This window comes from Aegilops tauschii, chromosome 1, assembly GCF_002575655.3.
Source record: "Aegilops tauschii subsp. strangulata cultivar AL8/78 chromosome 1, Aet v6.0, whole genome shotgun sequence".
Taxonomy (NCBI): domain Eukaryota; kingdom Viridiplantae; phylum Streptophyta; class Magnoliopsida; order Poales; family Poaceae; genus Aegilops; species Aegilops tauschii.
In genome coordinates this window covers 217,088,196-217,103,336 of record NC_053035.3, presented here as the reverse complement: position 1 = coordinate 217,103,336, position 15,141 = coordinate 217,088,196, and positions in this window count along the sequence as shown.

Below are 15,141 nucleotides of genomic sequence, written 5' to 3'. Positions count from 1 at the left end.
TGAGTAGTCATCAGCTTTGCTCTGCCAGACGTTCATAACTTCTGGCGTCGCTCTTGCAGGAGGCCTGGCACCTAGCGGTGCTTCTAGGACGTAATTCTTCTGTGCAGCAATGTGGATAATCCTCAAGTTACGGACCCAGTCCGTGTAATTGCTACCATCATCTTTCAACTTAGCTTTCTCAAGGAACGCATTAAAATTCAACGGAACAACAGCACGGGCTATTTATCTACAATTAACATAGACAAGCAAGATACTATCAGGTACTAAGTTCATGATAAATTTAAGTTCAGTTAATCATATTACTTAAGAACTCCCACTTAGATAGATATCCCTCTAATCATCTAAGTGATTACGTGATCCAAAGCAACTAAACCATGTCCGATTAACACATGAGATGGAGTAGTTTCAATGGTGAACATCACTATGTTGATCATATCTACTATATGATTCACGCTCGACCTTTTGGTCTCTGTGCTCCGAGGCCATATCTGTATATGCTAGGCTCGTCAAGTTTAACCTGAGTATTCCGCGTGTGCAACTGTTTTGCACCCGTTGTATTTGAACGTAGAGCCTATCACACCCGATTAACACGTGGTGTCTCAGCACGAAGAACTTTCGCAACGGTGCATACTCAGGGAGAACACTTTTATCTTGAAATTTTAGTGAGAGATCATCTTATAATGCTACCGTCAATCAAAGCAAGATAAGATGCATAAAGGATTAACATCACATGCAATCAATATAAGTGATATGATATGGCCATCATCATCTTGTGCTTGTGATCTCCATCTCCGAAGCACCGTGCTTGTGATCTCCATCTCCGAAGCATCGTCATGATCACCATCGTCACCGGCGTGACACCTTGATCTCCATCGTAGTATCGTTGTCGTCTCGCCAACTAATTGCTTTTACGACTATCGCTACCGCTTAGTGATAAAGTAAAACTATTACATGGTGATTGCATCTCATACAATAAAGCGACAACCATATGGCTCCTGCCAGTTGCCGATAACTCGGTTACAAAACATGATCATCTCATACAACAAATTATATCACATCATGTCTTGACCATATCACATCACAACATGCCCTGCAAAAACAAGTTAGACGTCCTCTACTTTGTTGTTGCAAGTTTTACGTGGCTGCTACGGGCTTAGCAAGAACCGTTCTTACCTACGCATCAAAACCACAATGATAGTTTGTCAAGTTGGTGTTGTTTTAACCTTTGCAAGGACCGGGCGTAGCCACACTCGGTTCAACTAAAGTGAGAGAGACAGACACCCGCCGGTCACCTTTAAGCAACGAGTGCTCGCAACAGTGAAACCAGTCTCGCGTAAGCGTACGCGTAATGTCGGTCCGGGCCGCTTCATCTCACAATAACGCTGAACCAAAGTATGACATGCTGGTAAGCAGTATGACTTATATCACCCGCAACTCACTTGTGTTCTACTCGTGCATAGCATCAACGCATAAAACCAGGCTCGGATGCCACTGTTGGGGAACGTAGTAATTTGAAAAAAATTCCTACGCACACGCAAGATAATGGTGATGCATAGCAACGAGAGGGGAGAGTGTTGTCCACGTACCCTCGTAGACCGACAGCGGAAGCGTTATCACAACGCGGTTGATGTAGTCGTACGTCTTCACGATCCGACCGATCAAGTACCGAAAGTACGGCACCTCCGAGTTCTACACACGTTCAGCTCGATGACGTCCCTCGAACTCCGATCCAGCCGAGTGTTGAGGGAGAGTTTCGTCAGCACAACGGCGTGGTGACGATGATGATGTTCCACTGACGCAGGGCTTCGCCTAAGCTCCGCAACGGTATTATCGAGGTGTAATATGGTGGAGGGGGGCACCGCACACGGCTAAAATACCGTATATCAAGTGTGTATAAAGGTGCCCCCTGCCCCCATATATAAAGGAGCAAGGGGGAGGCCGGCTGCCCTAGGCGCACCAAGGAGAGGGGGGGATTACTCCTCTTAGTAGGAGTAGGACTCCCCTTTCCTAGTCCTACTAGGAAAAGAGGGGGGAAGGAAAGAGAGGGAGAGGGAGAGGGAAAGGGGGCTGCGCCCCCCTCTCCTAGTCCAACTAGGACTCCTCCTGGGAGGGGGGGCGCCACCTCCTGGCTGCTGCCCTCTCTCTCCCCTCAAGGCCCACTAAGGCCCAATACTTCCCCGGGGGGTTCCGGTAACCCTCCGGCACTCCGGTTTAATCCGAAACTTCTCCGGAACACTTCCGGTGTCCGAATATAGTCGTCCAATATATCAATCTTTATGTCTCGACCATTTCGAGACTCCTCGTCATGTCCGTGATCACATCCGGGACTTCGAACAACCTTCGGTACATCAAAACATATAAACTCATAATATAACTGTCATCGTAACTTTAAGCGTGCGGACCCTTCGGGTTCTAGAACTATGTAGACATGACCGAGACACCTCTCCGGTCAATAACCAATAGCGGGACCTGGATGCCCATATTGGCTCCCACATATTCTACGAAGATCTTTATCGGTCAGACCGCATAACAACATACGTTGTTCCCTTTGTCATCGGTATGTTACTTGCCCGAGATTCGATCGTCGGTATCTCGATACCTAGTTCAATCTCATTACTGGCAAGTCTCTTTACTCGTTCCGTAATACATCATCCCGTAACTAACTCATTAGTCACAATGCTTGCAAGGCTTATAGTGATGTGCATTACCGAGTGGGCCCAGAGATACCTCTCCAACAATCGGAGTGACAAATCCTAATCTCGAAACACGCCAACCCAACAAGTACCTTTGGAGACACCTGTAGAGCACCTTTATAATCACCCATTTACGTTGTGACGTTTGGTAGCACACAAAGTGTTCCTCCGGTAAACGGGAGTTGCAAAATCTCATAGTCATAGGAACATGTATAAGTCATGAAGAAAGCAATAGCAACATACTAAACGATCGGGTGCTAAGCTAACGGAATGGGTCAAGTCAATCACGTCATTCTCCTAATGAGGTGATCCCGTTAATCAAATGACAACTCATGTCTATGGCTAGGAAACATAACCATCTTTGATTAACGAGCTAGTCAAGTAGAGGCATACTAGTGACACTCTGTTTGTCTATGTATTCACACATGTATTATGTTTCCGGTTAATACAATTCTAGCATGAATAATAAACATTTATCATGATATAAGGAAATATATAATACTTTATTATTGCCTCTAGGGCATATTTCCTTCAGTGAACGCGCAGGCGACGTTGCTCATGGCGCACGAGCTCCTGCGCTATCGCCCCATCGACGACCTCTACGAAGATTGGCTGGACCGCATCGCCAAGCTCGTCAGCGCCGCTGGGGGCACTCCTGCACCTTCTCTCCCGCTACCTCGCCTGCCGCCTGCTGCGGGAGACGTAGCCCACGGAGCGCCTCCTCCACCTCCCCATCAAGATGCCATCATCAAGCCAAGGCACGAGGCCACAAGGCAAGACCCACCACGCAGGGCGCCCGTGCGTGAGGAAGAAAGCTGCCAAGTGGTCCAGCGGCCGCAAGCAGAGGAGCGTGCGCCCCCAGCACCGCCCCGTCAGGACCGTGCACCACCTGCCATGGTGGCGCGCGAGCCCCAAGACCAAGCTTCACACCCACGACAAGCACCGGTGACCACGGTGGGCTGCCGCGCCCTCACTCTAGAACTACGCAACGTCGTTTGGCCGGGGAAATTCAAGCTCGACCCGCCTCCATGGTACGACGACACCTCCGACCCTGCCGAGTTCTTGTAGCTCTACGAGCTAAGCATCAAGGCGGCCAACGGCGATGAGAAGGTTATGGAGAATTGGTTTCCCATGGCCCTCAAGGATGGGGCACGTTCTTGGCTCCTGAACCTGCCCGTGAGATCGATCTCCTCCTGGGGCAAGATGCGCGAGCGTTTCGTTGCCAACTTCCAGGGCACTCGCGACCGCCCACCTGCTGCGGGTGACCTGCGGTGCATCAAGCAGCAGCCAGGGGAGACCCTGCAGAAGTACATACAACGCTTCAACAATGTTCGTCTCAAGATCCCCAAGTTGTCGGACGAGGCCATCATCTCCGCATTCACTGATGGTGTCCGCGACGTCAAGATGAAGGAAGAGCTCGCCATACACGAGGACCTGTGCACGGCTCTGGAGATGTTCAACATGGCAACCAAGTGCGCGAGAGCTGAGGAAGGACGCCTCTCCCTCCTCGAGCTCCCAGAGGCCGACCCAGAAGAAAAGAAAGCCAAGGCCAAGGACGTGAAGCGCAAGGGGGCGACCATACTCGCGGCTGAACCAGAGATGAAGCGCGGCTGTGACCACCCAGAGTCATCCAAGAGCAGCCGTCCGTTCTGCGTCTTCCACAACATGCACAACCACAACACCAATGACTGTCAGTAGCTCAGGGCCATCCACGACGGGCGCCTCGGTCGTTGCCCCGAGCGCAGCGATGGAGGCTACTACCGCGGAGGAGGCCGAACTGGAGGACGCTGGGATGATCGCGACCCCCGCTAGGATTGGCGCGATCAGCCTCGTGAGGAACGCTGGCAGGGCCAACCTCGCGAGGGCCCCTGGAGGGACTAGCCTCGTGAGGATCGTCCACAGGGCAACGCTGGCCTCCCTACCAGCGCCAAGAAGGAACGACGACCACCACCAGGACAAGGGGGCTGGGGGCTTCCAGGAGACTCGTGCCATAGCCTGCATCCTGGGCGGTGCCCAGGCCCCAGCCTCTCATCGCATCTTCAAGCAGTTTGCCCGCGAGGTGCATGTGGCCCTTCCCAAGCTCGAGGCTACGCGTCCGCTCAGGTGGTCCAAGTGCACCATCACCTTCAGCTCGTCTGACCAGCTCAAGTGTGCGGCAACTGCCGGCGCCCTTCCGATGCTCTGCTTGCCTGTCATAAGCAACGTCCTCGTCACCAAAATCCTCATCGATGGCGGTGCGGGACTCCATGTTCTATCTATTGAGACATTCGACCGACTCCAGGTGCCCTACGACCAGTTGCAGCCCACCAAACCCTTCTCAGGAGTGACCGACGGCTCCACCACCCCGATAGGGCAGATCCACCTCCCTGTCACCTTCGGCCAGCGCGACAACTACCACATAGAGCTCATCAACTTCAATGTCGCCCACATTTTTCTTCCATACAATGCCATCCTTGGGTACCCGGCCCTGGCCAAGTTCATGGCAGTGACTCATCATGGTTACAATGTTCTCAAGATGCCAGGGAGCCGCGACGTCATCACGCTCGCTTGCGAGGAGAAGGACGCAGTGTGCTCCCTCGAGCGTGCCTACTGGGCTGCAGGTGTCGAGAACCCCGCAACAGAGGCGCCATCTACCCCCCTGAGGTTGTCCCCAAGAAGAAGCTGCTGCTCCACCAGGAACCTCAGGGGAGTGGGGCGTCTAGCGGCACTACCTCAGGAGTTGCGTCCACGGATGGGGCGCCTCCCTCCCTCGCATAGGAAGGCGCGCCCGGCGCCCCCCTCAGGTTGGGCTCGGGGGCTCTGTTCTAGAGGGCCTCGGACTTGGCCAATGTCATGAGGGAGGCGCTCGAGCACCACATGGAGGCGTGCTTCAGAGCACGTTTCTGCCAAGAGGGCACAAGGCACGGGATGCCAAGTGCTCAGGAGTTCATCATCAAGGCAACCGAGGAGCTTCAAGAGGCAAGAGCCATGCGCGACGACCGTTGCCTGCCACCCGGTGTGGCTCCTTGTCCCGGCGAGGACAGTGAGCTGCGCGTCTACGTCAACATCCCAGGACTCAACAGGACCGCTTCTCAGCGGCTCTATTGGCCGTCCCGTGTTGGCTGGTGCGAGGGCCCCCCTCACAGCTACGTTCGCATGCCCTTTGGCTTGCCGAACGCAGCTGTTGCATCTCAGCGCCACATGTGGAGCATCATGGTGCCTCAGGAGGCCAGGCATCAGACAGTCCTGGCGGAGATGGCAACGGTTCTTTGCGAGCCCCCTGAGCGTCCAGAGCCCCCCGAGGCTCAGGATCCAGGCGGCTCGTGAGGAGCGACTTCTTCATCACGCGTCTTCAGCTACTTCGACATCTCTTCAGCAATGGTGCCAGGTGACATTTTCAGGTTTATTCAGTTGGGGGCGCCCCTCGGGCTGCATTATCCCCAGATCGCATGGGCCTGTCCCTGCGACATGTATCCTTTCGCATCTTTGATTCACTTTGTTGGGGGCGCCCCTTGGGCTGCATCATCCCAAGGCCGCGTGGGTCTGTCCTTGTGGCATGTATCATTCTTTGAATCTATTAGAGCTGGCTTACCTCCTTCCATGAGTTATTTTATGATTATCACCTGCTTGCTTGATGTCTTATCGCCTTTCGCGGCCTCCTGCGCTGCTGACTGTCCTCTTTGCTCATCCCGCAACGAGGGCTACACATGCTGGCACGGCGCTTGTGCTCGGGTCCATCCCTGCAACACTGACAAATCTGAGGGATCGAGCTATGGCTCGCGGGGGACCCGCGCACGACACCTCACCAGATCCTCAGTGCCTTTGTCTTCTTGCAGAAAGATCAGCGTCAGGACAGCAAGCGCGCTTACAAGTTATGCTCTCTTCTTGGACTAACCCACAGGAGCCCCCAAGTTTGGCTGCAGGCAGCCCCACCGGCCGCCCATTTTTCACGCAATTCACTTGCATGTTAAAAGGGGGGCTCCTGAGCATCGCGACTCATGAGCTCCTACTGACTCTCCAGCCCTCACCCCTGGCCTTGACCACAGCATCGCGACCTGGCATACCAGCGGCGGCTGAGCCTCGCTCGAGGGTCGGGATCTGAGAACGTAGAGCATTCAGATGAGTGGGAAAGGGAAGGCCGGCAGGAGCCCTACCCAGAAGCATCGCCAGGCGCTTCACGAAGGAATCACCTCAGGCTTGCCAAAAGATAAGTCACCCGTGCATGTCGGTGTGAATCTCTCCGTCCGATGTTTTCCACTCCCGTAATCTCGCTCCAGCAATGCTACTTCCCTTTTCGGCCTCCAGGAAGCTGCTTGCACGTGAAAGGGGACCTCCCGAGCATCGCGCCTCAGGAGCTCTTACCGGAACTCTGGCCGCTCACCTCCTGGCCTTGACCATGGCATCACGACCTGGCATACCAGCGATGGCCGAAGCTTGCTTGGGGATTGAGACCTGCCGGCGTAGAGCGCAAGGCTACCGCGGGAACAAAAAAGGGGAACAATGCCGGAGCCAGACACACAGCTGCAACCTTATACTAGGAATAATAAACATAGGGGCAAAAGCATTATAGTTTTTTACATACCCCCACGAGGTTTGTCATGATTCCGCGCAGGGAAACAAAAGAAGAAAACTTCAAGGAGCCCTGGCTACTGGGCATCATGGACGATGCCGAGTGGACGCCGCTGCCGCGCTCCGGGCACGGCGAGAGCTTGGTGGAACATAGCTGTCGTCACTCGACTCCTGAGAATCGCTAGGCTCGGGAGAGTCGTTGGATTCCCAGGAGTCGTCGCTGCTGCTGGAGGAGCTGTCGGCAGGACCAGAGGCGGGCTCGGTGCCCACGGCCGCGCCGCATAGGCCGCTTCCCCCAGGGCAACACTCCAAGCGGCGGCCCTCCTCGTCGAAGACCTTGAAAAACAACGTGGAGGCGTCGTCGTACTCGAAGTGGATGGTGAGGGCCCCCTCCGTGCGACAGGCGCGGGTGACCTCGCCCAATCCTCGGGTCATGAAGATCTTGCCCGGGGGGGACGACCTCGACCTCAGCCCCCATGGCCAGACTGCAGCACCCGGCGTGCTGCAGCCACAGCTCAAGTGGCCCTCTCGGCGGCATCTCCTCGGCGAAGAACCATAGGAGCTGCATCCACTTGCGCGGTGGCATCACCACCCACACCAAGAACTCGCGCGAGGAGCCTTCGGCGTGGGTACGCGGGCCAGCATCTCATGCAACCTTAGCCTGGCCACCACGGCCGTGGCTCGTGCGGTGCTGGGCGCTCCCGCCTTCTCCGGAGCCTTGCGGGTGGGCGTACAGAGGGAGCGGGAAGCCAGGCAGAGGCCGCTCGTACCATGGCCGCGTCACCTCTGGCCTCTCGCCAGCATCGTGGGGGCGGCTGAGCCTCTTCTTCGGCGGGAGCGGCCCCTGCTCCTCATGGGGGGTTTTCCCTTTCTCCGCTGCGGAGAACCTCCTGATCGGCACCATGAGAACTACGGCGAGATGTCGTGGCAAGAAGGAAGAAGAAGGAGCGGGTGGCGAGAAGACGGAGATGAGCAAGGGAGCTCTGCCCCTCCCCTCATTTATAGCCAGAGGAAGGCCAACCGCCGGCCTCCACGATCACATGCAATGATGATTTTTCCCTGCATGCAACAGAGTCTCATCAAGTCGGACGGTTGCCAAGGCAGCGTGGGGAAGCGGAGACGCCCACATCCCATCAATCGCCAGGCGTCAACCAAGGCCATAGGTGGTTAGGGCTCGCGGCGCTCCGCAGTTGCTCTTTGGCTTCGCCTCGAAGCCAAGCTCGAGCGTGCCTTGGGCCCCAGGGCTACTGTCGGCGTTCTAGGAGCGGGGGTACCCAGACTTGGCTGCCTGCGGCCCACGACGTGGCTCCATCAACGGCCCGGTACGGCCCAGCTTTAGCAACGGCAACCCAAGACCCACACCAGCACTACAAAAAAACACTTCCGTGATGATACGTGTTTGTCACAGTAGGTCGCGTTTTTTGTCATGCATGTACATCCATGACGATTTTATGACAGAATCAAGATAGTCATACCTGTGCTGTCGTAGAAGTGTTCCATGACATTACCAAAATTATCATCACGGAAGTGTCCACTTCCATGACGATAAATCACGCGTCATAGAAGTGCTTTCGCCAAGGGTGACCGACACGTGGCATCCACCTTAACGGAAAGCCATTAAGCTATCGGGTCAGGTTTTGGATCCGATAACCCGTTAACAGCCCCGACCAATGGGGATTTTCCACGTGTAAAATCATCATTGGCTGGAGGAGACACGTGTCAGCTCTGCGTTGGCACAGGTGTCACTCATCCAATGGGCGAGACGCACCTATGATATGTTGACACGTGGACTGGCCCATCAAGTTTAAATGGGCCGGCCCAACTAAAGGCCCACAAGATTTTGCGGACCATAATGGGCCGGCCCAGCTAAAGTCCCATGAGATTTTGCGGACCATGATGGGCTGGCACAGCTAAAGGCCCACAAGATTTTGCAGGCCATAATGAGCCGGCCCAGGTAAAGGCCCACAAGATTTTTGTGTGCCATAATGGGCCAGCCCAGGTAAAGGCCCACAAGATTCCTGCGGATCATAATGGGCCGGCCCAGCTAAAGGCCCACGAGATTTCGCCGACCTTAATGGGCCGGCCCAGCTGTGGGCCCACAAGATTTTGAGGACCCTAGTAGGCCGGCCCATTAACTGGCTGCCATGTTTTGGGCCAAATGCCGGCCCATATTTGATCCGGTCCATTAATGGCCTGCCATGTTCCGGGCCTAATAATGGCCCATATGAGATTCGGCCCGTTAAAAACCTACCACGTTCAGGGCCAAATTACGGCCCAGATCAGGTCTGACCCTTTAAGAGGCTTTGGGCTAAATTATGGCCCATATCAGATTCGGCCCGTCAACTGGACGCTATGATTTTGGGCCCACTTGCTAAAGGCCATTTAGTAATTCGGCCTGATATTAGTTTCGGCCTGTTAAGGGCCCGTTTAACATTTCGGCCCTATATTAATTTCGGCCTGTTAAAAGCCTGTCATATAGTTGGGCCTAACTACGGCCTGGTTTGCATTCGGCCTGCTCGCAGACGAGATTGGGCCAAACAAGGACCGAGACAATTTTGGCATGTTAAAAGCCCGTGATTTGATTCGCACAATCATGGGCCGGGGTCCATTTCGGGCTACTGCCGGCCCGTGAGCTATTCGGCATATTTCAGGCCCAACCTACTTCTCAGCCTCCTAAAAGCCCATTGAGTTTTCTTGCGAAAAGAGGGGGGGTTACTCGGCCTATTAAAGGCCCGAATCTACTAGTTGGCCACTTTACTTTTGGCCTTTTAACGGACCAAGATGACGGGGCCCATGATTCGGATCATACATCCTGATTGCATGACGGCCCGATTATGTACCGTAATTTTACGGTTTGGCTGGTTTACTGCGAAGACAGGATATATAGATAGTAAATTAACTGTAGCATCGTGAATAAGAAAAAACCTAGACTATACAATAAAGAAATTATGGCGTATTACATCCACTGGGCATCAAAGTTCGCCACTATGATAATAAAGCACAAGCAGACAACAGATTACATACACTGGGCATCAAAGATCGCCACCAGTGCAAATAAACACGCCGACAAAATAATATACAAAACCGACAGCACTTCAATAGAGTTCAAGAAAGGTTAGCCCTGCTGGGGAGCTGCAGCGCAAGCAGCTGAGCAAGCTGACGAGACTGCGCTTGTTCAACACTTATATCTTCCTCACTCTGAAAGATAAACAAGCAGACAGATGACAGGTTTTGCACATAAAAGTATCAGTGTTGACAATTCATCACATTTCTTACTGACGAATAAAGTGGACAGTTTAAAATTGCATTAACACAATATGGTATTGTTCAGGTCAAGACATGGCAGGAAATGACATTGTGAAGGAGTTGGCAGCTTCACGACACCACTGGATTACAGATCAAGAACTCATAAGTATCAATGGTTAGTGTGCTATCAATTTATCCCATTTCAGATTGGCAAATAAAGAGACGGTTTAAATAATAGTAGAATGATATGACATTGTTCATAGTTAAGACATTGCAGAATATGACATTGTGCTGTAGTGGGTAGGTTCACCACACCACTGCATGAAGAACAGAAGCATACATGCAGTGCAAAAGAAGATCACTTGCTCTGTATAGTTTAATTTACATGGTATGAAGAAGGAACTTGGTTGTACAACTGAAAACTTAAATTGAGAAGTTCAAACTTTTGTTTATGAACTACATAATAAACTTTAAACATGCAATTTGATGCAAACACCAAAAATAAACAGCTATTGCAGTCATGCCTAACCAAATATACACAACAAAGTTTGAAGGCTTGAGAAGGGCAAACTTACATTATTGGTGAAGACAGGCTCTATAAAGCCCTTGTCCATGCTGATGGGGGGCCAATTCAAGAAGTTTACCACAGAATCTTCTTCATAAGCATTGCCTTTATTCTACATTTTGTTAAGAGTAAATATAGATGTGATAATATACAAAAAATGGAGAATATTTAAGATAAGATGAAGAGTGATGCTACATAACCAAGTAGCTATAAATGTAAGTGCAGTGATACAGGCAAAAGGTACAGCCAAGAGCAATGCACAGCTAAACTTCTTCAGTACCAACCTTATGGTAAAGAGTAAATATAGATCTGGTGTGTAGAAAGTGGAGGGCAAAGGAAAATAAGCTGCAGAGTGATGGTACAAGAACAACTACCAGTCAATATAAGTACACTGATAAAGGACAACATGTACTTACAAGAACAATGCAGAGCTAAAAAAATTCATTGGCATTGGATATATTCTACACTAATGTAACCATTCATACAGATCAAATAATTTGGAGCGAACAATTGATAAGCAAGCTATCATGCATACTGTTGTCACATAATGAACCAGGTATGTATGCAAGTACAGTGATACAGGACAACAGGTACTAACAAGAGCAAAGCAGCGGGCAGCATATTTGCGATATCCTGTCGTTCTTTTCAAACCGGAATTCTTCTTCGAGCAGATTTCCTGCAAAAAAGATCCGTAAGGCACATGCAGAAAAGTAGAAGTTCAAATTGTCATGTGATTTCATAGACAGTACCTCATCCTGGGAACAAGACCAGTGCATAACAAGGTTTTTCCATTCAATGTCTTCTAAATTTAGCACAGGAGACTTCACCGGAAATTCGTTTATAGACTTGCCATCAAAGTGTGATTTCCTCAGGTAACACCGATACTGCTGCAATGCTTCCTTGAAAAGCAGAAGCAAGCTTTGCTCGTCATGACTATCCAGATTGACCCTCGCCTAGTTACAACAATGTAATGTAAATCATTGATGTGTTCAATCAACAGAAAACAGGAAAATAATAACCATGAATAATAGCACTTACACGTAAGTTGGATAGGAAGATGTGAAAATGGTGTTTGTCTTCACTATAATCTTCCCATGATGGGAATATATGCACGTAGTCCCTAACAACATTGAAATCATTGTCTTCTAAACTGGGAATAAATGGAATGGGGTTCCAATCTGCAGGAATTGGTCGTCTCTGCAGTTGGGATAGGTCTTCGGCCGGTGGACTTGCTGTACTTTTTGCTGGAGTGGGATTTTTCTGTGGTACGACTGGTGCTATGGCAAATGAAATCGGTATACCTTTTGCTGGAGTGCAGGTCCTGTGTGGTGGGGCTAGTGGTGTGGCCAGTGAAGTATGGGTACAGTCTGCTGGAGTCGGTCCTACGTTTTGTGTCACTGGTTGTACAGCCAATATAAGTGGGGTGATGTCTGATTTCTCCGGCACCACCACGTTTTTCAAGGACTTTATTGGTGCTCCTTCAGGTTCAGCAATCACCCTCTTCCATTTTGATGTCTGATGCACAAGAACAGCATTTGAGTGAAAAAACATGGTATGATGACAGGTGGAATATGTATTGATAATGGATGGGCATGGCATCTCAACATATATGATGAGTAAACTAAGCAGATGGCGGTGCAACAAAGTAGAAGAAATGCAAGACAACATATGCAAGATACGCGCAATTAATAAAACCTTGCCAAATTAGAACAGGCACCTTGATGGGTGAACAGGACAGGCCATATGCCTTTGACTCCTCGAGGTTAGAATAGTCATTAGGATCATATTCTGAACAAGAATCCACAGGTGGGGAGCGTATGAGTTTCATTGCACTAGAATGGCACTCAATGCCTTGGTGCCAATTTTGTAAGTCATTGCAGTGTTCCACAATATTCTTCTGATGCGCGGGATTCTGATATTCACTGTAATTGCGTATAATATCTGAGAACCATGAAAACATAATAGTTGTGAGATTACCTTTGTAATGCAGATGATACTCTAATATAGGGGCGCCCTTGTAAACACTTGTGTGCTATCACTGGATTCTGATGAGAGAGCTCATGTGTGCTGTAATATGGTGTGTGCATTTATATAATCTGGCACAAGTACAGAAAAAATAGGCTCCAGAAGTAAGGATAGTTGGCAGATGATAGGTTCATAATATACTGTATAGAGAGTTTATTGCCAAACCATGATAACAAAAGCACACATCAACTAGGCGAATCATAGTGTACATAACAGGGGTAAACCATAACCACGATATATAAATCGGGAAAGTGGAACTGGCTTGAAAATACGGTGTTGTATTGCCGCTAGTAATTGAAAGCCTATCGATCACGTACAGGCCATCTCTATCAGTTGTTGACTGCAGATGTCCCTGCACCCCTTCCTGACAAGGAACATACTGTACGTACTAAATACAGAATAAACAAAGAGGAACATGTTAAAGAACAGAAGAGGAAGCATATTCTTGAGGTTCCGCTTCATTGCATACAATGTTGGTTGCCCACTCATGATGAATCACAGCGCCCAAAGAAATGCAATTCCATGTTGTCTCTCTCTATGTGGCAATTTTGAACAAGAGTCATTAGGATCATATTCTGAACAAGAGTCAACAGGTGGGGAGCGTATGAGTTTCATTGCATCCAGAATGGCACTCAATGCCGTGGTGCCAATTTTGTAAGTCATTGCAGTGTTTAGCTTCAAGAGTGGACTGCTGCTAGTGCGACACAAAGCAGCTACACAGATCATAGTGTAGATATAACGGGAAAACCTTAAGCATCAGAGTAAAATCAGCAAAGTGGAACTTGCTGGAATATATGTGCTAGTATTGCCGGCACGGCTAGAAAGGCTTCAGATACCAGATCTCTTCAAGTGAAGGTGCGGTACTGTTAATATCAGTGTAACTCTCAAAGGCGACACAGCTCCCCGCATTTCCCTGCTATTCTTATAGGATTCAAGTGGGCATGCCACTACAAATCCTATTCCTATGTTTACAAAATCCTACGAATCAAAGAGGCTCAAAGTGTCCATCACAACCGACCGTATAGACCTCTACACTGCAAATGTCCCTGCTCATCTTCAGTACAAGGAACATACTGTACTACTATCATACTCCCTCCGTTCCAAAATATAAGTCTTGGTAGAGTTTCCACTATGGATCACATACAGATGTATCCAGATACATTTTAGAGTGTAGATTCACTCATTTTGCTCCATATGTAGTCCATGGTGGAATCTATACAAAGACTTGTATTTAGGAACGGAGAGAGTACATATTAAAGAAGAACGGAAGAGGAACATGGTAAAGAAGAGCAAGCACATTTTGGATAATAAAATGTTGGTTGCGCAGTGCCCACACATGATGAACCAGAGCGCATTAAGAATGCAACTCCCAGCTGTCTCTCGACCATTTCAGGTGTGTGACGCCCCCGATTTGACCGTACACTAATCATGCACGCAAATGTGTACGATCAAGATCAGGGACTCACGGGAAGATATCACAACACAACTCTACAACATAAATAAGTCATACAAGCATCATAATACAAGCCAGGGGCCTCGAGGGCTCGAATACAAGTGCTCGATCATAGACGAGTCAGCGGAAGCAACAATATCTGAGCACAGACATAAGTTAAACAAGTTTGCCTTAAGAAGGCTAGCACAAAAGTAGCAACGATCGAAAAGGCAAGGCCTCCTGCCTGGGACCTCCTAACTACTCCTCGAAGCCGAACTCCATGTAGAATCATCCTCGGGATCTCTAGCTCCTGGACTCCAGCATCTGGTTGCGACAACCAGGTAGAATGGAAAGGGGGAAAAGAGGGAGAAAAGCAATCGTGAGTACTCATCCAAAGTACTCGCAAGCAAGGAGCTACACTACATATGCATGGGTATATGTGTAAAGGGCCATATCGGTGGACTGAACTGCAGAATGCCAGAATAAGAGGGGGATAGCTAATCCTGTTGAAGACTACGCTTCTGGCAGCCTCCATCTTGCAACATGTAGAAGAGAGTAGATTGAAGTCCTCCAAGTAGCATCATATAGCATAATCCTACCCGGCGATCCCCTCCTTGTCACCCTGTTAGAGA